Below are 27,509 nucleotides of genomic sequence, written 5' to 3'. Positions count from 1 at the left end.
TTTGGGTATATGGCAAAATTAAGTGTTACAGCCCCCTTGAAGTTAGGTGTAACCATGTGGCTTTCTTAGAAAGATGACTGGTTAGTGGAAGTAGCATATGTAACTTCCAGGGAACATTTATAAGCCTTTGAAAATTTTGCCATACTGCCATTTTTCTTGTTATTAGAGTGTGGAATTTTTTTTAAAGATTTATTTATTTATTGAGGGGTGGGGGAGTGGCAGAGGGGGAAGGAAAGAGAATCCCAAGCAGACTCTGTCCTGAGCACGGAGCACAAGGGGAGCTCAATCCCCCAACTCTGAGATCACAACCCTGAGATCGCAACCTGAGCTGAAACCAAGAGTCTGATGCCCAACCAGCTGTGCCACCCAGGTGCCCCATGAGTGTAGAATCTTGATGAAATACGCTCTCCATGAGCCTGGTCTCCTGCGAGAATAATGAGCACTTTCCCTCAGCCAACACCGATGGACTTGTAGTGTGAATGAGAATTGTTTTGTGCAAGCTGCTGAGATTTGGGGGCTACCTTGTGAAAATAGCAAAATCTAGCCCAAAGGTTCTCAAAAATGTTTTGATCTTAGGATCTTTTTTACAATCTTAGAATTTCTTGAGATAACCCCGTAAGTGGGGTTATGTATCAATATTTATCATGCTAAGAATTAAAATAGACTTTCTTAAATAATTCACTTAAAATAAATCCATTTTATGTCCATATAAAAATATTTTAATGAAAAAACTATATCTTCCAAAGCAAAAATAGTTTTATGAGAAGAGTGGTCCTTTTATACATATTTGTAAATATTTTTAATGTTTGGCTTCATATCAGCCAGCTGGATTCTCATATCTGCTTTCACAGCATTCAAACTGCTGCTGTTTGTTGTGGTTGAAGTATATGGAAAATATCCAGCCTCATGTAATTATATTATATTGTTGTAAAGGGAGTATTATAACACACTTTTCAGATAATTGTGGATATTCTTCTTTGATACTACACTAGAACTCTGTAAGTAGTAGTTTCTTAAAGGTGAATTGCAATGTGGAACTGAAATCATATCAATGAACTTCTCACACTGTTACATGAGATCCATCTTTTTTATTATTCACGTATAATTAACATACAGTGTTATATTAGTTTCAGGTGTACAATATAATGATTCAGCAATTCTATACATTTCTCAGTGTTCGACCATAAGATTCGTAGAAGAAGACATGAGCAGTGATTTCTTTGACAGAAGCCATAGAAACATTTTTCTAGACACACATTCTCTGACAAGGAAAACAAAAACAAATTTAAGCTATTGGGACTAAATCAAAATAAAAAGCTTCTGCACAGCTAAGGGAACTATCAACAAAACAAAAAGGCAAATTACTGAATAGGAAGAGATATTTATAAATGACATATCTGATAATGGATTAATATCCAAAACATATAAAGAACTTTCAACTCAAAACCAAAAAATCCCCCCAAATAATCTAACTAAAAACGGGCAGAGGACCTGAATAGACATTTTTCCAAAAAAATAAAAAATAGAAATACAGATGACCAACAAACACATGAAGAGATGTTCACTGTCATTAATTATCAGAGAAATGCAAATCAAAACCATAATAAGATATCACTTGACACCTGTCAGAATGGCTAAAACTATTGGTCTATCTTGCACTTCAAATGGACATATACATGACTCCGGAAAGGCATCCATTTGGTCATTTGAAAAACATTGAGTCACTGAGTTTTGCAGATCTTCTAAATGTTAACACATTTCATTATACAATATCAAAACCCAGCATTCTTTAGTATTGCTAACAAAACCTTTAGAAAAGATTTTATGTATCGAGAAATTGTTAAGACACTGTTGCCAGATACAAGTTTTACAAAATTCTAGCATTCTTTGGAATATTCAAATTCCATCGAGTTTTGAGTATCAGCATTGTTTTCCTTGAAGTGGTAAAACTCACTTCGTCTATTTTCAAGAAATACTCAGTTCTGCAAACATCAGCAAAATACTCAAGCCTGAATAATTATAGTTTCTAGGTTAATTATTCTTTCAAGTAAAAATGATATGTAATGAAAAGAGCAGCTAGTTCAGCTTGCAAAACAAACAGTGTTTCCCAGAGATGACCATTATGGACAGCAGCTACTGACATGGCTTTAATGATCCCCGCCCCTAGGAAATCATGCTTTTGTGTCATTCTTTCCCCTTGAAAGAGCTGGAGCTGGGACTTGCTTCTAACATGGCAAAAGTGAGGAGGTGTCACTTCTGTGATTGGATATAAAAGACTATGATTTCCATCTTGCTGGACTTCTCTCTCTGGTTCTTCTCAAACGCTTGCCGCCATGGAGAGGGCAACCTGGCAAGGAATGGAGAGTGCCCTCTAGTCAATAACTGCAGGGAACTGAGGTCCTCAGTCCAAGTACCCCAAGTAACTGAATCCTGCTAACAACCACATGGATAAAGTTGGAAATGGGGAGGGATCCATTTCTCCCCAGTTAGACCTTGACATGCTTGTGGTCCCAGGTTGCACCTTGATTGCACCCTTGTAAGAAACCTGAGCCAGAGGACTCAGCTAAGGAGTACATGAGCTCCTGACCCAAAGAAACCAAGATAAGAAATGTATGTCATTTTAAGCTGCTAGGTTTTGGGGCAAACTGTTCAGAAATAGATAACTAATACAACTATCTACTTCATTATATAGAAGAGCTTTATATGTATGTTTAATTTTTGTCACATGGAACATTAAAGCATGTCCTTAAGGTCCAAGATTTAATGTAAAAATCATGAATTTTTACTAATTCATCGAAGATATTCTTTAAATGAATTTTAGTGCATGGTGATGAGGTATACAAAATCTGCTAGTACAAGTTGGTTCTACTGCCTCAATTTGTTCTAAGCACCCAAAAATTTTACCCACCATTGTATTTGTACCATCCGTGCAAATGCCAACACAGTAAAAAATAATGTATTGAGAATTGCTTTGATTTCACAGAACTCCTGAGAAGTTTCCTGGGATCCCTAGGGATCAGAGGATTATACTTTCAGAGCTGCTGGTATAGACTATCCCAATTATCACATCAGATGAATTGTTAATTTGCCATCCCTAGTCTATATATTACAACATCGTAAAGTTGCTCAAGGGAAGGCAATGCAAAATTCTCTTCATTTAAAAAAGAAAACTGGTTTTTACAAGGTTTGAAATTCTGCCTAAGGAGTACATGCATATGATTGACTCTGCTTATCAATTCAGGACTGCTGAAACATCACTTCACCCCCTCGTTTACTGTCCATCCAAGAGTATATATATCAAAACAGTGTTGATTATCACTGTGACTTGCTGCTGCCCATATCGGCACGTTATTTCTTAATCATTCAGGAAGGCACTGTTAATGTGTTTTTGTGTATGTGTTTGTGTGGGTGTGTGTTTTTGTATGAGTTCTATAAGTAGGAATCTGGCTCAGCTTGAATGAGATTTATAACTATTTCCAAGTACATATTTCGAGCTTGCTTTGGCAGCACATATACTAAAATTGAAATAATACGGAAAAGATTAGCATGGCCCCTATGCAAGGATGACATGCAAATCCAAGTACGTATTTCACTTGTATCTTATGATTACTAACATTGGTACTGTAATGAATAATAATAATACTTCCTTATAATAGGGAATTTAGAAAATAAATATGTATAAATAGCATTGTCTTTCCACTAAGATAAAATCATTGCTAGTTGTTTTGTGTGTTTTCTTTCTTTTCATGCATTTGAAATTCATATGGGTAATATTTTAAATTTTCTTTAACTTTATTAATGGGCAGTTTGAACCCTAGAACTTGCTTTCAAACTTCTGCTTGTGCTTGTAGATAAATTAAACACCAAAGTGCATTGATTTCATTGTGAAGAATCATGGTTTCACATCACAAAGGCAGCAGTATTCAGTTATCCAAAATGTTTTTAAAAAGTTAAAGCTTTTGGGGCGCCTGGGTGGTACAGTAGTTAAGCGTCTGCCTTCGGCTCAGGGCGTGATCCCAGCGTTATGGGATCGAGCCCCACATCAGGCTCCTCCGCTATGAGCCTGCTTCTTCCTCTCCCACTCCCCCTGCTTGTGTTCCCTCTCTCGCTGGCTGTCTCTCTCTCTGTCAAATAAATAAATAAAATCTTAAAAAAAAAAAAAAGTTAAAGCTTTTTCACTGTAGGTTAATTTCGTTAATATTGTTAAACATATTATATAAAGTGATAATAAAAGATATATTTTATTGGCCTACCTTTTACATGCTATCCTATATATTTTGTAGATTCTAATTTCACATGTATTCATGCATCAATATATAAATTATAAAGCAAAGGAAAAACATAATAAGAAACACACCAGGATTATCTTATATTTTTAAATGGTAGGGGTAACATGATTCAAGTTACTGAAGATTGATTTTGTTTTGCTACACATGGACCCCTAGATGTTACAAGGCAGTCAGCACTAGTTTAAAATGCAGGTGATATTCCTGTATGCATCCTACTCTAGGGCATATCATGGTAGATTAGCTTATCTCAGATGTCTACACAGTTGATCCTTGTCACTGTGACTGAGCTGATCCTTTGTAGCTGATTGACACTTTATGGCCAAAATTAATACTCTAGCCAGACCTCTGATAGACTATTATACTGAAATCTCTTATTATCTCTCCACCTTGATTTCTACCAAAGAGTCGATAAAACTCCCTAAAAATACAATGAAAAATCAGAAAATTAGTAAATATTTTCTGTGGCTGGCTACTGCTCATCTCTTTTTCACACTTACACCTATTGATTTCAAGATGAAATTAGTTTTTAAAATAAAAGTGCTCTTATATGGTATACATACAGCATGTTCTTTGCAGACTCTTATCTTTCAGGGGTCAGAGAAGGGTCACTAGATATATAGATAGATAGATAACTGTTTTAAATTTAATGGCCAAGGATTCCTGCTATTAAAATCTGTGTTCTAGGCTATTACTACCCTCATTTATTATTTATAAAGCTCTGTCAGTGTCCATAGTATTTAATGTTCGATGAAATTGTGCCACACAAATTCCCCTCCCTGAGGAACCTCCAAGCTGAAAACAGGAGGAGAACAATGCAGGAGAGAAACTGTGGGAAGAACAGAGAGGGATTAAAGTTTGCAAAGTTGGCATTGCTTTGCCCAGTAGATGGAAGGCAAGGAGAACTTGAATGCTGGGAAATGATTCTGAGATTGGGAAGCCATTCAGGACAATCAAACCAATAACTAGAAGCAAGGAAAGGTATCAGGAAAGGAGAATCTCACCTTCTAAGTGAGAAATCCACATCTTCACTCCAACATTTCTTCATACACCATGTTCACCTGGTTTCTCAGCACCACCTCTTACTCATCATGTTCCTAACCAGTGGGTCTCAAACTTGAACACCATCAGATTCGCATGCAGGCGGTTAGGGCTTGTTAAAACCAGTTGTGATTACTGGGTCACATCTTGGTCAGAGTACCTGAATCAGAGAGTCTGGGGTCTTGAATCTGCATTTCTAACAAGTTTTCAGGAATTGCTGCTGTTGGAACTGCCTGCTGAGAACCTCTGTCCTAAACTAGTATCTCCAATTCCTCTTACATCTTCTCCTCCAAACCGCAGCTTAGAGTCATCCAATTCTTACCTTATAGTCAGACAATCCCCCACTTCTGTCTCTGCTTACCTAAGAGTGTCTTTCAGATTTGTTTTAGCTTTTGGAACTGACAGCTATTGATCTAATTAGATCCTACTACCATTCCTATCACTACTGCTAGGAACAGTATGAACTACAATCACTACTACTAACTACTTTGAACACCTGCTATATGCAAGACAATATAGTAACCACTTTTAGATATATTATCTCACTAAATAATGCTACTAGACCATCTGTATTATCCCCTCTTACAAGGGAAGAAATTTATTTGCAGCAAGATTAATTCACTTGCAGTGAGTATTACAGAAAGGATATAAATGAATGTCTGACACCAAAACCCATTTCTTTATGTCCGTCTTGTATTCAGACCCTGCCTGAAGGCCAACTCTTTCATGCAGTCCTCATGTATGATTAGGTCAGTGCAATATTGAGCGCTTTCCCTTCTCTCAACTACTAATGATCTCCTTTATATTAAAAAGACTTAGTGTATGATGAGGTGGCATTAGCAATCAGTACAGAAGGGATAATTAATCAAGAAATGTCACTTGAACAATTAAATGCTCGTGTGGCATAGTACACAAATAAATAGCAGATGGGATAAAGTCCTCAATGTGAAAAATAAAACTGAAAATTTTAAAATAAAACATAAGATGCCAAAGTACAAATGTCACACAAGTGGTAAACACGAACACCTGTCGAAATACAAAAAAAAAAAAAAAGAAAGAAAAGATTAAAAAATGAAAGTTAAACCATAAACCAAGCAAGTTAATTTGCAGTGAATTTGAACAATGAAGGATTAGTTAAGGAAATATATAATTAACTGTCAAATCTTCATGATTCACAAAAGAGGAAAACCAGATGGCCAATATGTTTATGAAAATATGTTCAGAATTCAAAAATAATAAGGGAAATTAATGTTGTATATCAGCACAGTATAAGTCCATACACACCAGATTAATATGTCTGAGCATTTGCAGAGATGTGATTCCCTGGGAATTCCTGTGGTGTGCCGGTTGGTGTGTAATTTAGTTCAATTACTTTGGAGACAAGTTTGAAATATCTACTAACATTGATAATATAGGTACCTGTGGCTTATTAATTCTCTTCTAGGTAAATACTCTGAAACCTCTCTTCAACAGACACATAAAGATATGTGTGCAAGGATGTTTATCACAACATTCTTAGAATAGGAAAACATTGGGAACAAGCCACATGTTCTTTTTTTTTAAGATTTTATTTATTATTTATTAGAGAGAACGAGCGAGGAGGAGGTACAGAGAGAGAGAGAGAGAAGTAGACTTCCCACTGAGCAGGGAGCCCAATGTGAGGCTCGATCCCAGGACCCTGGGATCATGATCTGAGCCGAAGGCAGACGCTTAACCAACTGAGCCACTCAGGTGCCCCTAAGCCACATGTTCTTAATAGACTATTGGATAATTAATTTTTGTGGTCTATTTATACAAAGAACACAATTCCTCAGTTAAAGCAGGTAAAATCTAGATGTATTATCATGAGTCCATCTCATAAACTAATGTTGAATACAATTACTAAATCACAATGTTCAAAAATGATATTATTTTTGTAAACTTAAAATACACAGGAATCCTATGTATTATTTGTGAATCCAAACATATGAGTTACATATATGAACAAGAATATATACCAGTTTTGGAATGATGGTAACCCCTGGGGAAGGGCAAGTTAAAAGGGATGGAGGTTGGCCTTAATTGTATAATTAATCTTTTGTTTATTATTTAGATTTAAAAATCTGAACCAAATATGGCAAAATGCTAATGCTTGTTAAATTAATGTGACAAATACTTGTGTTATTTTTTCTCTTCATTTATAAAATTTTTGTGATCGAAAAGGGAACATTTTAACAAAGTCTTCCATGCTGAAAGATAGTTTGAATATTCTGGCTTACTCGAAATACAACCATTTTCTTTGCTGCAAAACTTTTCGGTCATTAGTATGCTAATGGGCATTGTGAATTGCCAAGAGGATAATGTCTTATGAAGTAATTCCCAAACTTATTTGACCGTAGAAGCCTTTTTTTTTTTTTTTAATAAAACGTCTATTAACATCGCAAGGATCTTTTGGGAAATACTGTTATACATCATAGCACTTAACTTTCTCTAATTGTTTCATGTAATTTAACTAGATTTCTCTGGTAATATTCTCCATCTCCTTGAATTAGGACCTGTCCTACACCTCTTAGCTAGACATGTAATGGACATATATGTAATAAATGCTTTGATAGCTTGTTTGATTTTTCTGAGAAATTGTTGTGTGAACCATTTTACTCAATGTAGGTTTTGGGGAGAATGAAAGTAGTGAAAGCAATCCTTCTGTATACTTTTATATGGAAATAAAAAGCAAAACTCAAGGACACAAAGATCAACAGAAGGTTAACGGTATGTTTCAAACAAATGGAGTATATTGATGACAAAACATTGTCAGAACTAATTGCTGGAAACTTCTTTTCTTCATTTATTCATTCACCTCATGAAACATGTATTGTGAAATATCTAAAGAGAAATGATAGCTTTATAATATATAGGAAGTATATACAGTCCAATGCATAAGATTTCCCAGAATTAAATCATAAATGATTTTGCAAAGAACTCAACCCCTTTGAAATTATATTGAGCATAAATCTATTCACAATTTTATTAAAGAATTAATCCATATGAAGATTTATAAATACTAGGCATATCTCTTTGGTTCACAAGGTATAATTTTGGCACAACAATAAATAAAATTGATTAAGCAAAAATTTTTTTGCTTTATTTTTTACTGCCCACACCTAAGACACTGTTAGCCAAACTTAATATCAGAAAGGAATTTCCCTCATTTCTACCCTTTGACAATTTGCAAATATATTAAATACAGATGTTAAATGGAAATATCAAAATTTTAAAGTAGATATGTAAGATCTAGTAAGAAGAGTTAGTACGTTAACCCTTGTCCATTTGAATGTTTCAGAAAAGTACTCTGTGATTCTCATTTCATAGCCTCTACCATTTATACCATTTTATATGTGGTGAAATTCTGCTCTTTGCTTAAATATAAAACACTTGAATCTCATTCTTTTTGAATTTTTCATTTTATTGTAATTTCTACAGCTCTTTAAAAATTGTTTCAGGACTTTCATAAGAAAAAATTTCTGCCCTTTACAGAAACTAAATTTGTATATGCTAAAGTATCATGTGAAGTATAATTCAATACCTTTAATATTATTCAGGTTAATTTAGAATACTGAGAAATTCACATTAATACTAAGAAAGCAATCTGTATTTTCAGACTTATTATTATGTTGGAATCTAATGCTGAAACAGTTTTTAAATGGTTTCACTGAAAAATTCTACAGGTACCTGAAAGATTTTAGAGATGTGATTTTTCATCTATTATTTTAGTCTTGGAAGTATAGTGATATAAATAGTAAATATGCATCCTCTCTAATTGTATTACCTTTTAATATTGAACTGAAATGTTAATGATAAATTGATTTCATATAGAGTAGAAGGCAGGTGGGGAAGAATGACACATTATCTGCTTTGGTGCTTCTGGTAATGTTAGTACTTCAGTATCCTTTGTATAATGTTATCATGACTCAGAGTAAAGTTACAATTAATAATTGAAATTTTTCTGCCAGTGAAGAAATTCATATTTGTTTTAAGTGCACTGGTAGACCTTTGCAGTATTTCAGCCAGATGTTCCTCTTAACTGTTTAACTCACTTGTTTCACTATCAGCTGAAATAATATGACTCAAGTCTGGCAGTTAACAGGAGTTAATGGCAGGACATTAACTCACTACTTATAACTGTCTGGGTAATAAAATGATATCACCAGTATTCCACTTAGGCTATTATAAGACAATGGAATAATCTGTGTTACAGATAAATTCGTTACATATGCATTATGAAGATAAACATGTAGTATTTATTTTTGTAAACAATTTCTTGGATGAGAACATTTTTCAGATGGACCTTCATTGTACAGGTACAACTATGGACATGTATATCTTAGAGAATTAATTCTCTAATATTGTGTCCTTGTCAAGGTGCTCATGCCTTCCTGTTGCTCCTAGCCATTTTGCCATATCTATATGGAGGTCTTGCTTGAAAAATAGGTGTGTAGTGTCAGGTTTGGGGGAAACTAAACCTTGTATAAAAGAAAATCAGAATGAATAGTATTTTAGTTATCTGTTGCTACATAGCAAATTACCCCCCCCACACACACACACACAAATCTTTGTGACTTATACCAGCAAACATTTATTATCTCATACAGTTTCTGTGGACCTAAAATTTAGGAGTAGCTTAGCTGGGTAATTCTGGCTTGGGATCTTTCATGAAGTAACAGTCAAGATGTCAGTTGGAGTTGTATTCATCTGAAGGCTTGATTGGGGTGTGAAGATCTGCTCCCAAGATGGCTTAATCACATGACTGGCAGGTGGTGCTGAGTTTCAGTAGGAAGCCTCAGTTCTGCATCATTTGGGCTATCCCTTTGAGTACCCTCTTACACTGCAACTGGTTTCTCTTAGAGTGAATTATACAAGACCAAGCCAGAGGCCAAATGGTTTTTATGAACCAAACTTGGAGATCACATACTATTGTTTCTGCAATATCATATTGGATATACAGGTATCCAATGTGGGAGAGAACTATGTAAGTGTGTGAATATCAGAAAGTTAAGGTGATTGGAGGAGACTACCTTAAAGGCTAGCTACTATAGGTAAGGAGGAAAAGAAAAAGCATGTATAATTTGAATGAAACACTGTATCTTGACTTTGTTTCAGGACAATGAGGATCTTAATCACTGAAAATAATTTCTGACTGATTTTTGCAAGGTGAAGTAGAACAGATTTTTTGATGTCTGTACAAATAAGTCACTTTTGTTCATGCCAATAACTTTGAAATCTAGGTCATGCAGAAGGTGACAGAGCTAGAATTAGAAAAGTAACACCCAGGGTCCTTGACTTTTAACATTTGGTCATAGTCATTACTTCTTGCCAGTCCAGAAGTACCCCCAAGAGATTACCCAGATACTTATTGCTGAAATGAGTCAATGTTATGCATCCATCTCCAGCTGTTGTTCTATGAAACTATAATTCAGAAAGATGTCAATTTGTTGTATCTATTCCACTGGTAGACGTACATTCTCATAGGTTTTAAGACTTTTGTGACACATTTTGATGATGAAACAATGAGGTTTGTAAGCAAAGACAGTGGGTAATTTACCTCCACACACATTTAACTTTGCAAACATCAATTCATAGTAAAATGAAAGGCATCATTCTAGCCAAGCAGCTGAATCATAGCTGTAAAGCAAGACTTTCAATATGAAAACCAGGAATGGAACATTGAGGAGTTATGAGCACCAAAAAGCTGGATTAAGGAAGAGGAGTGGGAGGGTAACCATTGTTTTGGAATTATGGCTCAGCATGTTGTTCTTACATCCCTTTCAATGGAAACAATCTCCATTCTTACCATAGGGTGAACTGTTAAAGTAAATGACAAGATCAACTTGAAATGTTTTGAATAAGAGGTGTTAAGGTCAGTTCATATGCTCACTGTCTTTGTTGAGACCAAGACATATTCATAGACATGCATTGTTTCCGATGAATGGCTAATTAGATTGAAGGGGAAACAAGGATGCACCTGGTATCTTTCCACACCATGGGATCACATTTCCTGGATACATTTTACTATCAGATTCGAGGAAGTCAGCATCCAGTTTTATCAGCTGCAAAGCATCAGATATTTTTATACTTGATTAGGCTAAGTGCCTGATTTATGACACCTGAGTCAAGGCTTTAGCAAGGTCATTCACCTTAAAGAGATCAACACCCAGCATGAAGAGGTCTGCTACTGCCTTGCTGCTTGACGCTCAGGATACTTTAATAGACTGAATGACTGTTATTAGAATAAAACTGTGTTCTAGTTGTAGACCTCAATTCCTGGCCTCTTACAAAAATCAAGAAAATTGAAAAATAATTTTCATATAGACTTGTAGCAGAAATAATGGAGCTCTCTTTGGATAATTCTAAAATTTATTTCCTGGGTCTGTTGTGCAGAAAGTGGGAAGTGGTGATAGTGAGGGTTATGCTGCATTTATTTTTTGTCCTGTCATATTTAAACTAGATGAAAAGATGAATCTCTCCTCAGATTCCTGATTTGAGGAAAGTTTAATAACAAGCCTATTTACAAAGATGTTGTCAGGATTTAGGGAAAATAACAAATACGGTTCAGTGTCCTAGCAACTGTAATAGCAGAGAGCTATTGTTATCTTTAGGTTTTTAGGGGCAGAGGAAGGGAGAGGTAGCAGAATCCAGAGTGATGTGAGTCATTTGAAGTGCTGTGGTTTCAACAAAGGGTTGCAGCTGACCAGTAGTGACCTGACTAGGAGGAACCAGGAAAATAAATATGCTGTCCTCACTCTCCTGTTGACCTCTAATCTCCAGTACTAAACCCAGCTGGAAGCCTATCGCTGCTGTTCCTATAGGTCAGACTCTGCAGCACAGAGCAAGACAGAAAAATGTGGAGTATGGATTCAGAGGAGCAAAAGGAAGATATCAAGCATGAAGGCATACTTATAATTGGCAGAATTCAGATAAAAATATATTCTCTTATACCTGACCTCACTGAAACTAAAAATTAAAACAATGTATGATCATTTCTAGACTCTGATTGCCTGGGTTTGAATCCTAGCTCCAACATTGACCTCTGGCAGGTGACTTACTCTCTTTAGGCTTCACCATTAAAGAAGATAATCATGGTGCTAAGTCCATAAGGTTGTTGTGAGGAATAAACGAATTAATATATATAAAGCACATAGACCAGTGCCTGGCATACAGCAAACATTATATGGCTTCGCTATTATTATTGACTGAAGTCCCACATAGTATCCTGTAGTTGTATGGCTCCTTTTTAGGACAAATAATGTATATTGAGTTAACCTGGATTCCTGTTGTTATTATTTTTCAGTATTCTTTAGCATTTGGCTATAAGCTGGGATTAAATATGTAGGTTGAAGTAATTGAATGGAGATCTTTAAGGGCCTCACTTCTAACTGAAGGAGGCAGGAAACATTTCCCTGAACATTCTCATAACAACCAGGAAGTGTGGTGAATTTCTTTACTCAAGAAGATGACTAACTGGGTTGATCCCATGTGAATTAAATCTGTGATGGAAAAGTTTAGGCAAATGCTTCAGCTTCCTCCACCAAATGAATCCCTTTAGGAAGCATTTTAAATGTGCTTATTGCACAGAATGGTGGAGACAAAAATATATCTTTAACTTGGAACAATGCCTTTTTTTGAGATTTATTATCTAATAAACAATTCCCCAATAAAAAACATTTAATTTTCACAAGAACCAAGAAACAGCAATAATAATATTAGCAACTAGCATTTGTAAATCACACTACAGTTTACAAAGGGCCTTCACATTCACTGGCTCAGTGGTTTTCAAGCTTTTGTTCAGCCATGGAATCCTTTGGTCATCATGTGCTTACATATGTATATATCACAGGAAAATGGAGTGTTCTGGTTCAAGTCCACATGTTTTAGCCCTCTTTTCCTTACTCTGGGGTAACTCCTATTGGGGGGTGCTGGGTTTCTGAGGAGGACAGTGTGAAAGCTACTTTATTAGTTTCTTTCTAAATGCCTTGCCTTCCTTGGGTCCAGGACTCTGTCGTCCCATTACCTTTTGGAATTCCATTCCAGATATGGAGTGCTGGGCCTCAGGGAATACATATACAGTGTTCCCTGAAAATATCTTGTTAGTGTGGAGGGAGTTCTCACCTAGTGAGAACTTTGAGAAAAGAAGGAAAAAATGAGAAGAATTAAGAAGACCTTTCACATTTCTTTTGCATGCCCCACTGTGATTGTTTCAAACTGAACATCATGTCTGTGACCAAGAGTTAGTGGAGTCTGGGATTTTAAATTCCCCAAATACCACATTACATCATCCATCCATGTAAAAATTGATGGGTTGTCCTTCTTAGTCAGCAGAACACATGCAGTCTTCTAAGCAATGCACTCTCAAGAAGCCATTGAAGACAAACCACGTTAAGCCTTGTTTTTGCTACTACTAAGATATTTATGCTCACGGTATTTAAAATAATCTCAAGGTGTGTGTGTGTGTGTGTGTGTGTGTGTGTGTGTGTATGCGCATGTATGCTGTCTGTCTCCCCCACCCCACCCCCAGTCTCTGTCTCTTCTCTCCCCTCCCTCCCTCTCTAAAGACTTGGTTTGTCAGCCTCTAAGCTGAGTTCTCGGCACCATCTCTTTTAAAACTCACATTATTATTACCGGGATAAGGAAATCGTGGCTGGCCTATGTACCTTAGGTCTGAACTGTTAGAATCTGTCCATAGCCCATGCTCTTAACTGCAATACTAAGCCACTTGTACAAGCTGGCACATCTCAGCTCCAAAACTGACAATAACAATAATAGCAATACAAATCTGAAATGTCAGTAATCATGGGAAATTCATGGTAAAAATAAAGGACAGCACACAGTTTAATTCTATCATATGTTCTAACTATGTCTTTGCTTAGAAATTTGGGGAGGAATTTGGTTATATCAGTTCTCTTGTTATTGGTGAGATGTAAAAAAGTAATTGGTCTCTAAGTGGCTTCTGAGGAAAGGATGAGATCTGACTCAAGGGAAACCACATGAGGACTGGCAAGGAAGGGACATTTTCAAGGCTTGCTCACTTTTTGCCTGTACCTTCCTGAAAATCTGTTCCAGGTAACTATGAATTTCCTGGAAGGTAGCATTATTCTATTCTTCTTCCTTTTGCGTATGTTTGAGAGTTTCATATGGTTGATTCCTGCTTATCATTAAATCTCAGACCAGACATTATCTACTTGGAGATGGGTATCTTTCTGAGAACCTCCCCTCTCTAACCAGCTCCTTATCTAGTGTCAGAATCCCATGACTGTTAAAACAAGAATCGCTCTTTGAAATTATCTTATGTATGTATGTATGTATGTATGTATGTATGTATTGTCTGTTACCTCTCACTAGAATATAAACTCCACAAGGTGGGAATCTTTGTTCATTTCTGTGTCCTCAGAATCTAGAATAGTATCTGGTATATATAAAGCAGTGTGTGTAAATATTTGCTTATTAAATTAATATTCAGAAGCTCTTGAGGTGCTCTGTATATTAATTTCAGCCATATACCATTTCAAATGAGATTGATAGAGTTCCTAATGACATCTTTAAATCCTTAAAATATAATGTAAAGAAAATAAAAAAACTGAACAAATAGAATAAAATATAGAATTTTAAATTCAATATGACTTTATAAAAGCTTGAAAGAGTAAAGCTTGTAAATATGTCAAAATATTAAATATGGTTGCTATAGTGGTGAGTTATGAGTAATTTTCTCTTGTACTTATAAAACAGTATAATAAGCAAAATTACTCTTATACGGAAAATATAATCAAGAACTGAAAAAATTCTAAGTGGATCAATAATAATTTTCCAATGTTAGTTTTGTTTTCAGAAATATTTTCAAATTATGTATCAGAGACTCTGCCTAGATAGTTGCGACAATAACAATGGTGAGGATTAAAATGAGAGACCGTGAGAAAGCAAGAAAGAAACAAATTTGAGAGACCTAGAGATATGAGAGTTATCTACTATATATATATATTTTTTTCCTTTGCATAAACCTGAACAAGTTTAACTAGTAATATTTAAATTACCAGTCTTTTCTTGGTCTTTTAGAAGATGGGACATAAAGAAAGTTATAGAATATCAACCAGGATGATCTGAAAACGTGTTGCATAGACAAACATAGAAAAATGGTAATTCATTTGGATGTTAATATACTACTAATGTTTAACAATATCTTGGGTTCATGGTGGCTATAAAAAAATCTTTAGCCTGGGGGCGCCTGGGTGGTGCAGTCGTTAAGCGTCTGCCTTCGGCTCAGGGCGTGATCCCGGCGTTAGGGGATCAAGCCCCACATCAGGCTCTTCCGCTATGAGCCTGCTTCTCCCTCTCCCACTCCCCCTGCTTGTGTTCCCTCTCTCGCTGGCTGTCTCTCTCTCTGTCAAATAAATAAATAAAATCTTAAAAAAAAAAAAATCTTTAGCCAGTGGACTGTACAGCGATGACAGCAGGAACTATATCTTTTCAGATACCTGTATCTCCAGGGCCTAGTGTGGTACGAAAAGGGCCTCAGCTACTTTTTAGTAAGTTAATATATTAGTCATGGCATTTTTTTTTACAAGATTTAATATATGGAGCCAAAAGTTATTTCTTCTGTTATACTATGATATTCTTATACACCAAATTTCATATTTTTTGTCCTACATTTGAGGAAAAAAGTTGCCTACCGAGTGCCTGAATCTTCTGTTTCACTCAGAGTCAATTGAAATAGCAATATTTATGTTCACGCTTTAGAGTATTATAAATGGCTGTATCAAATCAAATTACATCAACATAAATATGCACGTATAGAAGCGATCTAAATGTTTTGCTGGAGTATTATAGGAAAAGCACAAAAATTTAAAACTCTACTCCCGTAGTGGCTTTAAACCTCATTTTGAAAGTTATAGTTGGGAAGTGGAAAGAGAATTCTTCCTTCTACTCTAACTAATTACATTTTTAATTATGAAAATATATCCATATATTCCTTTTAACTCTATGCTATAGTGGCTATTGTTATTCAACCTTCCATTTCTTTAAAGCATTGGTTCTTAACCTGGACTGCATATTGGAATCACCTGGGGATAATTAAAAGATACCCACGCCTTCTTCCTAGCCTAGATATTTTGATTTAATTGATCTGGGGGGAGTCTAGGTATTGGAGTGTTTAAAGCCAGAGGTAATTTTAATGTGCAACCACGGTTGAGAGCCACTGATTTAAAATTGTTAAAACATTTTCTTACTTAGACAATGGTATTGTTTTCCAAAGTAACAAGCTCTGGATCTACAAGTGGTACTAACTTATTTACAGAAGAAGTTCTTCCAAACAATGTCTATAAATCATTTCCAGATGATAAAAAGTCTTCCCTTTTAGACAGAATGTCAAACAGGCCACTTGCCCTCATGCTAAGGTTATTGTAAAGGGTAATTCTGTACCACTTTTAGTAATTTCTTTTAAGTTCTTCTTAGCATTATATCCTGATCTGTACTTCATTGGAATTATACTTAATGTTTCCCTTTTCAAAAGTACAGTAGAGAGGACTAGCACTTTGAAGATTTTATTCTTTGACTAAAAATTTTAGGATGAAATTGAAAAATGAACTTATGAGAAAGTTAAAGTAGGAATAGCATATTGAACTAACCAAAATGTACCCTCTGGAACTCATAAAGAGGGAAGATATTTGAAAATTTTAATACAACTCTGCTTTATGTAAGACTAGAAAATGAAACAAGATATTCTTCATTTCCCAAGATCTCAGAAACCCTAGTCATGTTCAATTTGAAACTGACAAGTCTATTTAGGATAAGTTAGTTTAGAAAATTTGGGGGAAGATATCCACTGTTTATAAACTTAGTTTCCTGTAGTTTGGTGGTTTAAAAATATTCTTTATATATTGATTTAGTAGTGTATTATTGAGTGGAGACTTAAGGGATTTTATGCTTTTACTTCTCATGTACTAATGCGTTTTTAAATTTAAAATTTGGCTCTTGAGGAAACTCAGATAATCTTTAGCATATTGCCAAGAAGTCATAAGACAAATACAAATAAAAGAAGATCTAAATGGGGGACAAATAAGAAGGCATAATATCTAAGGTCTATTACTCCAAGTGCAGTTGATGAGGATGGGCTAGACCCTTAGGTTACAAAAGAAGCCAAATTAATTTACATAGAACCATTTAAAACCAGTTTGTCCTGGTATGGGTTTTCTAGCTGTGCGCAAAGTGGGGAGGGGAAGGTGTTTAATTTTCTTTCTTATTGTGTACTTGCCAAATAAAATGAAATCCACAAGTGAAATCGATATATGTTTGTTCTTTATTATTGCTACAATAAGTGCTTTTTGAGTAAATGAAAAAGAAATCAAGTAACCTGCTTGGGTTAACTTGCCAGCTAGGAGAGCATCTGAAAACTTAGCACTTCTCCAAGGAGGCTGTGGGCTAACTGCAGGCTAGTCTTTTGTCAGCAAGACAGTGGTAGGTGGGGGCAGTCTATATTGGATTAATCATAGTTATTACTGTGTATCTAAACCGGCTGGGATGAACCTCTAAAGGAGATAATGGCAGAGTGGCAGTTCATTAGCCTATACAGACTAATTAAACATCTAATTAGATTTTTACTAGGAAATACCTTCATGTGATTATGAGTCCAAAGTGACTCAGCAAGCCCACAAATTGGATTATCTGGATCTTAAACTCTCATAAAAATAATGGTGTTTGAAGAGTTAGCTTGGTCTCAAAATAGTAAATGATAAACTTAGGACTTAATTAGATGTCACTTATTTCCTCATTTATTTATTAAGCAGTCAATTCTGGGACCCCTATTTTCCTTTCTTATTGCAATTTTAAAATCATTATCATACTGAGAGTGTACTTTAAGTCAGACACCATGCTAAGCACTGACCATGCATCATATCACTGCATCTTTACAACTGGAGTATGAGGGAGGGGTCCCGATTCCTCTTTTGTAGCCATGAGAAAACTGAACCTGAGAGTTGAATACCTGGTCCACATTGCCACAGTTAGCATAGAATCTGGACGCCACCACCAAGTGGACCGTGTTCCACACCAGTGCGAAATGTAAACCCCTGTGGTATTAGCTTAATCATTCAAGAGTCTTTAAATTTTATTGGTTCTACTCGTGTTTCTCAATAATAGCATCTTCAACAGCAATTTTTAAAATATTTTATTTATTTATGTGAGAGAGAGAGAATGAGGGGGAGGGGCAAAGGGAGAGGGAGAGAGAAAATCTCAAGCAGACTCTGCGCTGAGCATGGAGCCCAACCAGAGGCTCAATCTCACAACCCTGAGACCATGACCTGAGCCAAAATCAACTGACTGAACCACCCCGGGTCCCCAAAAGCTGTTTATAGTTATTCCTTAGTTGCCTGCTTTTGCTATTTTTAGGAACTGTAGTGTAACAATCTGATGCAGGGTTTTAGCACAGACTAATTTCTTTGGCCAGGCTGAAACCTAGAGAGGATATCCTGATTGTTCACAGCAGGATTTCTCAACTATGTATTATTTACATTTGCACTAAATTATTCTTTGTTATGAGGGACTCCCCTGTGCATTGTAAAATGTTTAACAGCACCCCTAACCTCTCTACCCACTACATGCCAATAGCAAACCTCCTCCTTCCCCTGTCCCTAGTTGTGAGAACCAAGAATGTCTCCATACTTTACGAAATGGTTCCTTTGGGCAAAATTACCCTTGGTTGGGAACCATGGTTTATAGTGTCAAGAAATGGTATTAAATATTTTTTTTACTAATCATAGCTATTCCCACCACTATGTTGTGGTTGAAGTTCTATGCAGTGGCTGCCAAAGGAAAATTGCATTGAGCGGAGTTAAACAAGGAAGAATGTTATCAAGACTGTTGCAACAGGAAAGAAAGATTAAACTCAACTCCGTGGATACAAAAGAGGGAGAAGAGTGTTAAGCACTGTGAGGAGCTAGTAGAAAAGTACTGGGAGACCTTAGTGGGGAGGTTGTTCTCTGTGGAGTGTGATTAGGCCATCTGTGTTTGCTAATTGATTCTCCTGGAAGTAAGACTCATTACCTACCCACAGAGACTGGGAGATAAGGGTACTATCTTTCTCAATAATTATATTTCAAAATAATGGCCCATGGGTCCTTGAGAAAGATATTCCTGGGTTGTAAAACTGGCAAGAGGCTAGAGAAGATTTACATATCAAAGGGGTAAAACAAGAATTTACAATTACAAACTTTTAAAAGTAAATGCTCTAAAACAAAAGAGGTTGGGAGTGGGGTGGGGCTTTTAGTCAGAAAGAAACCTGTCTGAAGTTTAGTCAAGCTGAGGAGAACGGTAAACCCATCTTGCTTTTATACTTAGGGTGAATTTAGGACATGTCAGTTTTAAGTCAGTGGTTGGTCGGGGATTTATGCAACCATCACACTCTCTCAGTAAAAAATGTCTGTGGAAGGGTCTGGTGTTGGTTCCATGGACTGCTTTATTGCCCTCAGCTTATGCCTACCTAAGTTTCCATATCTTCATTTTATAGAGCTAACAACTCACAACCAGAGTTTCATCAACTCTGAGTTTAAGCTGCCATTGCTCTCAGCAAATGATGATCATACATTTTCCAAACTGAGATCCATTTCAAACAGTTATAAACATTATCAGTTAAAAGAACAGGATAGGTGCTGTCTTCTTTATTTTTCATTCCTAAAGCCTGACACATAGTAGGAGCTTAATTGTTTGCTTCATAATGGATGACACCTGGGTCTCTATTTTCGTGGGTGTTCAGCTATGTGAGAGTTATCTTGATTCTTACCTGAGAAGTCCTCGGAAAAGCAGAAACCGTTCTGCTGCCTGGGGAAAGTTTTCTGGACTTACCCTCTAGAGGTACTGGGGCACAGCTGATACACCAACATCCTGGATTCTGTGACTGATTTCAATGATTAATTCGTTCCACAGCAATTTAATCAGCTAGTACTGAACATTTAACAAGAGCAAGATACTGTGCTAAGCACTGCGAATTGAAATACAAGATGCCATACCCTTCTTAAGGAGTTCACTATTTCAAAGGCTTCTGACTATACTCTTGGATAGAATATTGAATGATGAATGGGGTTTAAGGCTATGGGAGCACAGAAGAAAATATTATTTTATCCAGTGACATTGTGAAAAGTATGGAAACAGGGTCATGAAAGGCAAGACCAGAATGTGGGGCAGAATGTCAAGGGCAACATATGTGAACAATGTTGGAAAAAGCAGAGGGGAGAGTAATGGTTTCTTGTATCACCTGTCAATAAGGGATAATCATGAAATAGCCTTATTCTTTCTCCTGCCACTGCCCTCCAGTAGACTTCGTTGAATTTCCTTTCTCTGTCACTGGAGAATATCTCAGAAAGATCCCAGGTCCTTGGGTATTAGAAGTGAATTTTCTGATATTAAAATATACTACAAGCGCATTTCATAACTTTCACCTCTAATTCAATTTAAGGCATCTGCCATCTTCCCAGCTCAGTTCTGACACAAGAATTCCCCAGAACAGGGCGCCTGGGTGGCTCAGTCATTAAGTGTCTGCCTTTGGCTCAGGGTGTGATCCCAGGGTCCTGGGATCAAGCCACATATCGGGCTCCTCTGCTGGGAGCCTGCTTCTTCCTCTCCCACTCCCCCTGCTTGTGTTCCCTCTGTCGCTGGCTGTCTCTGTCAAATAAATAAAGAAAATCTTTAAAAAAAAAAAAAAAAAAAAAAGAAGTCCCCAGACCAACAGTGGAGAAGGGGAGGAGGGAATTATCTATTTTTCACTCTTTCTCCATGTTGCTCTTACAATTCTTTTTTCCCAAAACTCTGTAGCTGTGGGTCCTCCGTGATTGAGATAGGGATAGGAACTAGAAATAAAGGAACAGTTGCAAAGATCATAGGTTAAAAGTTCTCTCCTGGCTGGTGCTCTTATAAGCTGACATAGTGCCCTGTGTTTCAGATGCCCAACAGCTGTCTTTCTGTGACGGGATGCTTTTTGAACATACACTAGATATAGGGAGGTGAAAAGCCCAACCCTCCTCTTTCCTAAGCTAAGAAGTTTTCTTAAAAGCCCCAATACCTTATCAATTTTAGACAGACTGATGGTAGGTGACAAAGAAGGAAGGTAAGGACATGTTTAGATTTATCTCAGCAAGTCTGGGTAGGAGTGTCTAGCAACTCTCTTTAGAATGTGTGAAGAACATTTGTCACCTGCTATCTTCAAGTTTAGGACCTCAGCCAAGACTCTATGGCAGCTGAAACTTCTACTAAATATCTAGCTACATTTAAATTTGTAGAATATTTACAGCTTATAGAGTATACACTGATGACAACAAACTGTGTTAGAACATGCCTGGGGATTGGAACTCGACTTACCAAACATCAAAACAAACTTTGACACTCATCTAAACTATGGCAATATTAGTTCCTTTATCTGCAAAATGTGGGAAATAGAACATACTTTTCAGTATTGCTGTTTGAATAGCGTAGTGCCTGGCATATAGTAGGTTATCAAAAAATGTGTCAACATGTTTGCTCTTTGATCCAAATAGCAACTCTTTGAGTAGGTATTGCAGGAATTGTTTGGGAAACAAACAGAATGTCTGAGCATGGAATTGTTGCACTTAGGTGAGGATTTGATTTTGAGGATCTTGATACCATATTAAGAGATTTTAAGTTTCTATACCGAATCAAAACATAAGAAGGAGAATTTAAAATATAACAGGACAATTTCAAATCACTTACACTTGAACCTCAAAATCATCTTGCTTTCCACCTGTCCTCCTTTCCCCTGAGACTGAAATTTCATAGATTTGCAGTAACTATAATAAAAATGATATTAATAGCCAATATTTATTGAGCACTTAATATGTACCAAGCACTGTGGTAAGCAGTTTAATTGCATAGTGGCATTTTATTCTCACAATTTTACTTCATGGATGAGGGAATTTTGAGTTTAGAAAAGTGAACAATGCAACGTCACCTACCTGGTGACAAGGCAGGACATGAACTCTGGTTGCCCAGTACCAAAGCCTGTGGGCCCACTTCCTCCCTGTTATTTCCTAAACATCCCCACAGAAAATTTCCCTAGTCACCAAGGAGAGAGCTTTAAAGACAAGAGAGTGACCACCATTTGTAATTTTTAAAAATTTTATTCACATATGTAATTTTTCATATTTGCATATTTTCAATTTTTAGTAGTCTTTCTCTTCTTTTTTTTTTTTTTCTGTTCTCCTTCATCTTCAACACCAATCACCGCACATACCACCTCCAAAGTGTGGAAATTCTTGGTGACATCCTAATATTTATCCTTCCATGCTTCCATTTTATGTAACTGCATAATGATACAAATGTTTTCATGTGATTTGTAAACATTTATATGTATATTTGTAATCACTTATATTGCAATTATCAAAAAACAAAAAAGTGTGTTTTATTCATTTTTCTATACCTTTCTTTTCTGATTCAACAGAAGAATTGAACAGGTGTAGGGGAGGAAAATCTTTTCCTCTACCCATCTTAGGTTTATTGGCAGAGTTCCTCTAAATTACACTGACAAAGAAGCAGGTTAACAAGAGAAAAACAGTTTATTAACACATGCAGTGTACTTCATGCAGGAAAAACCTCTGATGAGTAACTCAAAGGGGTGTTAGACTTGGGCTTATATAACATCTTAGCAAAGAATAATAATTTTGTAGAGAAGTGACAGGACAAAGGAAAAGGACTTTGGGCATCCCGAGGCAGCAAATTGAGAGAAGATGAATATACATGAAACTAATGGTAAGTAAGGCTAATTAGTAAAGTTTGTCTGTGTAGGTTCTTCCTCAGTGCCATCTCGTCTCCAGTGATAAAGTTATCATCCCCTTCAGGGCGCCTGGGTGGCTCAGTCGTTAAGCGTCTGCCTTCGGCTCACGGCCTGATCCGGGCGTTCTGGGATCGAGCCCCCCATCAGGCTCCTCCGCTGGGAGCCTGCTTCTTCCTCTCCCACTCCCCCTGCTTGTGTTCCCTCTCTCGCTGGCTGTCTCTCTCTGTCAAATAAATAAATAAAATCTTTAAAAAAAAAAGGTTATTATCCCCTTCTTGGTCCAGGACATAAGAAAGAAGCCACCTTCACAAAAGGAATTTATGTTCTGTTTTCAGATAGGTAAAGGGGAGGGCAGAGAGCCTTTCTTCTTACATCTGATTCCTCTCAACTACCTTCAGTTCAAAATAATCATTATCAAAGTGGCATGTTTTGGGAAGACATATTCTGCTACCCTTCAGAGGAAATACTTTCAGATCAACTGGCAAATCTCTAATTCACTCTCTTTAATGGCTGAATAAAATTCCATTATATGATATATTATCATTCACTTAGTCATTCGCCTATATATGGGCATTCATGTAACGAGGTTTTTGTTTTTGTGTCTATTTTTGGTGAAAATGAACAGAAGAGCAATAATCATGCTGTACGTAAGCGTTAATGAACTGGGGCTTTTATTCTAAGGAATATATTCCCAGGAGTGGGATTTCATGGTAGGAAAGTAAATGTATTTGTAATTCTAATAGATGTTGCTATATTGTCTCCAAAAAGGCTATAACTCTTCACACTCCCAGAAATACGTTAGAGTGCTTTTTTCTCCTATATCCCTATTATTTGGTGTTACAGATCTTTTTAATGGTTAGAAGCCTAATAAGTGTGAAGAGATACTTCATTGTGCTTTATTTGCATTTCCCCCAAGTATTGGTAAATTTAAATATTTTTCCTCTGTGTACTGTTCTTTCAGAGTCCTTTGCCCATATTTCTATTGAGCTGTCCTGCCTTTTTAAAATTAATTTTAACATTTTTAATAATTTTGTATATTATCGATAATTAACCTTTGGCTACAGTTTGCTTGGCAAATATGTTTTTCTAACTCTATCATTTATTTATTGACTTGTTTGCCTCAGAAAAACTTTTCACATAATCACATGTGTATAACTTGTGGGCTTCAAGTTTTGTCTAGATTTTCCTATCCCTTGACCACGTATGCTGCCTTTTAATTTATTTTTGCAATTAAGTCTATAATTAATCTGGAATTTGTTTTTTGCATATGGCATAAAATGGGAATAAATTGTTATATTTTTAGATAGCTCATTGTGCCAACATAATTTTTTCATAATCTGTTCTTTTTCTGCTGATCACATATGGTGAGATCCATTTCTAGCTCTCTCTCTCATTCCATTGATCTATTTGTTTCTATACCAGTACTTAACAATACTGGTAATAATACAGTGGCTTTATCATCAGTTCTTAAGTACTTCTCATTGTTCTTCTGTTACGTGATTTTTATTAACTGTGGTTGGACACCTATTCCTACTATAAATCCCAAAATATTTTATCCAATTCTTTTCAAAGGATTATAGGGATTCTGTTTGTAATTCCATTAAATATATGTGCTAACTTTGGGGAAAATTATTATTTCTATGACACTATGTCTTCCCATCTAAGGACCTCCCTATTTGGTTCAGATCTTGTTTAATAACTTTTAATACAATTTTATGTTTTTTTCATATGTCATATGTCTCATACCATTTTTATTAAATTGCTTGTAATGTTTATAAGTATTATGAATGGTATATTTTTCTCATTTCATATTTAACTTTGTTATGGCTAGAGAACATAAAGGCCAACAGCTATTTTTTTAATATATTGTTTCAAACTACTCTACTGTACTCTTCCATTATTATTAATGATTACTTTCACTTTCTGAGGACTCATAATCAGGGATCCAAGTATTTCAGCCCACTTACAACTCCTTGCTTGACTCATCTTCCCTCATCTTGAAATTTCTGGTCTGATTGTTTGGTAGAGTATTTGTCCAGGTATTTTCTTCATATACTGTATGTGGGTGATACTCTCGTATTGCCTGTTCTCAAATACTGTTCTTTCACCCTGATGGGTGAGAGATATTTTGGCTGGTGAAAGAATTCTAGTGTTGCCAGGTTTGTCTTTCAATTAGTTGTAAATTTTATTCCAGTGTACAGGGCTTCATATGAGAAATCTCATTCCAGTCTGGTTTTCTTTTCTCTTAGGCAACTCCTTTGCTGTGTTTTTAAGCTCATTTGTCATTTTCTTTGTTTTCAGACTTGTAAAATTTTGATTGCACAGGCCTAAGAATATGTTTTTTCTTATTAGTGACATCTACAACTTGGCGAGCTATTTCAAATACCCATTTACATTATTCTTTTGCTTAGGAAAACTCTACTGTAGTTCAGTTGTCTTCAGTAACTTTGCCCCCAGCTGCTCTTTTTTTTTTATCATTCTGGAATTTCAATCATTTGGGTATTAGTTCTACTGCATCTGTCTTCCAAATCTCTTATCTTTTCCCTCATATTGTCCCTCTGAATATATTTCTTGTTTGTTTTGATCTTGTCTTTGTAATATAACTCTTGGTCTTCCAAGCCATGATTTTGTTTCCTGGTGGCAATAATCCCCTCCATTTCACTTAATGAAATCTTGAGTTTGGAAACCAAGTTTTTTCTCTGTGTGTGTGTGTGTGTGTGTGTGTGTGCACATGTGCATGGGCACACGCTTATATGTGTGCATGAGCTGAACTAAATTTTATTCAAATATTCATTTGATTTTTTTCCAGAAGATCTATTTTTCTGGGCAGGTTTTTTGATTACTCTGATATCCCTCTTATCTCTGGCTGCCTATTCTCCAAAATGGACGCTAAGTTTTTTTGTTAATTCATTGTGGCTGAGATCTTACTTTTGGGATATTCCACAGAGGGTGGAAGGCACTGTAATTTCTCTATTTGTAGGCCTGTGGTATAGGAGCCAAGAGCTAAGCGTCTTGATGAGCTGTTGGACTTTAGCAGGCAGAATGGTCAATGTGATTAGGCCATCTTGATTTACTAACTGGTGCTTATTGAAGTTAGGCTCCTACCCTCTTACAAAGACTGGAAAATAGGAGCACTACTTTTTTGTTGTTGGTTTGTTTTTAATTGTAGTTAAAAAAGAAAAACAAAAATATGAGATCATGAGATCTACTCTCTTAACAAAATTTGAACGTAGTGTATTGTTAACTATAAGTACAACATTGTACAGCAGATCTTTAGAACTTTTTTCTCTTGCATAGCTGAATCCAGTTCCCACTGAACAGTAACTCTCCATATTCTGCTTCCCAACCTATAGTCAATCATAATTCTACTTACTGCTTCTATGAGTTTCCCTGCTTTTGATACCTTCTATGAGTGAAATCACACAGTATTTGTCCATCTATGACTGGCTTGTTTCACTTAGAATAATATCTTCAAAGGTTCATCCTTGTTGTCACATATGACACAATTTCCTTATTTTTTTAAGGATCTTAAAGAGATATTTGCACACTTATGTTCATTGTAGTACTATTCACAATAGCCAAAATGTGGAAACAATGAAAATGTCTACCCATGGATGAATGGATATAAACAACGTATTATATACAAACAATAGAATATTATTCAGCCTTTAAAAAGAAGGTACTTTCATTTATTTATTTGACAGAGAGAAAGTGAGAGAGAGAGCACAAGCAGGGGGAGTGGCAGGGAGAGGGAGAGGGAGAAGCAGGCTCCCCACTGAACAGAGAGCTGACATGGGGCTCAATCCCAGGACCCTGGAATCGAACTGAGCTGAAGGCAAATGCTTAACCAGCTGCCACCCAGTCACCCTATTTCTGGTCCTTAAAGGCAATATTTTAGAACTGTTTTAGATTCACAACATCCTGGGATCATGACCTGAGCCAAAGGCAGACGCTTAACTGACTGAGCCACCCAGGCACTGCTGAGTTTTTCACTATTAAGTATGGTGTTAGCTGTAGGACTTTTATAGATATTCTTTATCAAGGTGAGGAAGTTCCTCTCCAGGATATTCTTACTTTGCTGAGAGATTTTGTCATGAATAGAAGTTGAATTTTGTCAAATGCTTTTTCTATATCTATCAATGTGATCATATGACTTTTTTTTCTTTTTTAGCCTACTGATTTGATGGATTATATTAATTGATTTTTGAGTGTTGAACCTGCCTTGCATACCTGGGATAGATCTTAATTTGTCATGATGTATAATTCTTTTTTTTTTTTAAAGATTTTATTTATTTATTTGACAGAGATAGAGACAGCCAGCGAGAGAGGGAACACAAGCAGGGGGAGTGGGAGAGGAAGAAGCAGGCTCACAGCAGAGGAGCCTG

The 27,509-nt window shown here is 36.2% G+C and overlaps 1 protein-coding gene and 1 non-coding gene across 9 annotated transcripts in view; both read left to right on the top strand.

The window, feature by feature from the left end:
• Positions 1-27,509, top strand: part of INPP4B (inositol polyphosphate-4-phosphatase type II B) — a 745,035-nt gene that overhangs the window by 293,783 nt on the left and 423,743 nt on the right. The gene's annotated exons all lie outside the window — the stretch shown is intronic.
• On the top strand, positions 3,492-3,599 carry LOC123793413 (U6 spliceosomal RNA). The gene has a single exon (XR_006779949.2). It is a non-coding gene; the product is annotated as a U6 spliceosomal RNA (small nuclear RNA).

This window comes from Ursus americanus, chromosome 13 (genome assembly GCF_024610735.1).
Source record: "Ursus americanus isolate L20-20 chromosome 13, mUrsAme1.1.p, whole genome shotgun sequence".
In the NCBI taxonomy this organism is placed as follows: Eukaryota; Metazoa; Chordata; class Mammalia; order Carnivora; family Ursidae; genus Ursus; species Ursus americanus.
The sequence above is the reverse complement of the archived record's forward strand: the minus strand, read 5'-3'. Positions and strand labels throughout refer to the sequence as shown.